The 2,775-nt window shown below is 36.5% G+C and overlaps 1 protein-coding gene across 1 annotated transcript in view; it reads left to right on the top strand.

The window, feature by feature from the left end:
* Positions 1-2,775, top strand: part of USP9X (ubiquitin specific peptidase 9 X-linked) — a 97,275-nt gene that overhangs the window by 69,971 nt on the left and 24,529 nt on the right. The gene's annotated exons all lie outside the window — the stretch shown is intronic.

Below are 2,775 nucleotides of genomic sequence, written 5' to 3'. Positions count from 1 at the left end.
GGTTTTTCGTTCCCCAGCCTGTCCCATATCTGCCATAAGGTTTTTAGCATTTCTGTTCTTCCTCTTCCAGATTAGTCTCAAACTTTTTGTACTTCTGTCTTAAAATTTATCAGTTATAAATCATTTTCTCTCTTATAATACATTTTTTGTTTCATGTGTAGGTGGGTTTTTTTTTTTCTTTTAAGTTTATTTCTTTATTTTGAGAGAAAGGAAGAGAGAATCTCAAACAGGCTCCATACTTGNGATGATCAACTGAACTGATCCACCCAGGCGCCCCTCTCTTCTAATAGTTTGCATTTTGATTTCTAAATTACTTCCTGTGCTAGTGGAGCTTCCAGTTTCTGTAGACTAGCACTTCTGAATTATTCTCTTTTTAAACACATAATATAGTCTTGATACATTTGAGTTAATCACATTCCCCACCCCATGCCCAAGTTTTATTTTGAAACTTTGAAACCAATAAAAAAGGCAACAAATGATCACTTTTATGTTATGCTTCACCCAGATTTACCAGCTATTAACATTTTGCCATGTTCACTTATGTGTATACAGTTAGCCCTTGAACAATGTGGACGTCAGGGGCATTGGTTCCCCTCATAGTTGAAAATCTGCATATAACTTTTGATGCCCCCAAACTGAACAGCCTGCTATTCTTAACTAGAAGCCTTTACTGATAACATAAACAGTTAACATTTTGTATCTTCTGTGTATTACATACTGTATTCTTACAATCAGGTAAGCTGGAGAAAAGAACATGTTATTATGAAAATCATAAGAGAAAATACATTTACAGTACTACCCTGTATTGTGAAAAAAATCCGTGTATAAGTGGATCCACATTACTTAAAACCTGTATTGTTCCAAGTGTCAATTGTACTTGAATTTGTGGTTCTTCTAAACCAGGAAGTTGTAAGCATGATCCTTTACCACACACACACACTCACACTCACACACACACACACACACACACACACACACACACACACTTCACTGTATGTGCCAAGAATAAAGACACTTTTCCAGGGTGCTTGGTTGGCTCAGTCGTTAAGCATCCAGCTTGGCTCAGGTCATGATCTCACAGTTCATGGGTTTGGGCCCCACATTGGGCTCTATGCTGACAGCTCACAGCCTAGAGCTTCAGATGCTATATCTGTCTCTCAAAAATATAAAAAAAAAATTTAAGACGCTTTCCTACTTCTACATAATACCGTTATCACACTCAGTCACACTCAGTGAAATTTAATACTGATTTATTAATGACTAAAATGGGGTGCCTGGCGGGCTCAGTTAGTAGAGCATGCGACTCTCGATCTCTGGGTTGTGAATTTGAGCCCCACATTGGGTGTAGATCTTATTAAGAAAAAAAATAGTTTATCTTTAAATATTTTCAGAAAGTAAAAATGATGCTAAATACTCATCATTATGTATTCTGATTTCCCCCAAAATACTCTTTGTAACGTTTTTTCTATTGCCAGACTGGTATCCTAGAAGGAACCACAAGAGGTGATTACCTCTTTAGTTTTCTCTAAAATGATCTCCCCAACTTGTCATGACTTTTATGGCACTAAAATTTTTGAAGAGTTTAGACCAGCTGTCTTGCAGAATGTCTCTGACTTTGATTTGTGTGATTATCTCCTCATGATTAGATTTCAGGTTAAAACGTTTTTTTGGCAAGAAAACTACAGTAGGTGGTGTTAAATGCTTCTCGTGGCATTGGGAGGGTACATGGTATCAGTTTATCTGATGATTGGTGATATGAACAGAGTGTCTTAACAGATCTATTTATTGTAAAAGTAGCTTTTCCCTCTTGTAATTAATGGTTGACTACATGTTTGGAAGTTTAGGGAACCAATGATAATTTAAAAGTAAGAATGGATTAGTGTCATTTCCAATAATGAAACAGATTGATTTTTTTAATTTAAAGTCAACTGTATCAAACTTGTTAAAATTGGAATGAGATTATTTACTATATAGAAAAAGAATGTTACAAGTAATATATCAAAAGACAATTCCTCTAGCATATTTAAAATACATTTGTCGTATCTCTCGCTTAGAATCCTTTCTGACTTACATTCTCTATGTATGTCACTCTGAAAATATAAAAGTAGATGTCATTGATATTTTCCAGCAGTGTATAGGGTTTTAGCAGTGTCTGTTCTCATTTTTGTGGTATGCCCAAATCAAAGGTTTGTTTTCTCAAGATTGATTTGCATACTATAAGTACTGAGATTACTGAAAAGAGACCATGTCAAACCTTTCTCTTTTCACTTGGAAAAAGCAGTTTAAGATTAAATAGGGGTGCCTGGGTGACTCAGTTGGGCGTCAGAGTTTGGCTCAGGTCATGATCTCACAATTTGTGAGTTCGGGCCCCACGTCAGCCTCTCTGCCCCTCCCCCCACTCCCTCTCTCATACTCAAAAAAACAAACATTTTTTAAGGAGTAAATTAGTCTTTAATCTTTACACTGTACCTTATAACCTGGAATTTAAGCAAAATGAAAATGAAAGAAATTGTAATTTATAACCTCTACCTAAGAGTGAGATCCACCACATTGTCTTCAATTAGAATCAGAGTGAATGCACTTACCATGTTACCTAAAGCAGCCTTCTGTGTTGGAGCCATCATACCGGTCAGCCCCCCTGGCTGCTTATGGTACCTCCTCCCCACTGGAGTGCTGAGCCTCACTTTCTCTCCCACTGCACTCTATATATAAAGAGTGTTTATTCTTTTTCTATTTATGTAGAAGAGGGGGGAAATGTGTTTATTGTCATTTTTG

The sequence above is a fragment of the Crocuta crocuta genome, unplaced genomic scaffold (assembly GCF_008692635.1).
Source record: "Crocuta crocuta isolate KB4526 unplaced genomic scaffold, BGI_CrCroc_1.0 scaffold49, whole genome shotgun sequence".
NCBI classification, from domain to species: domain Eukaryota; kingdom Metazoa; phylum Chordata; class Mammalia; order Carnivora; family Hyaenidae; genus Crocuta; species Crocuta crocuta.
The sequence above is the reverse complement of the archived record's forward strand: the minus strand, read 5'-3'. Positions and strand labels throughout refer to the sequence as shown.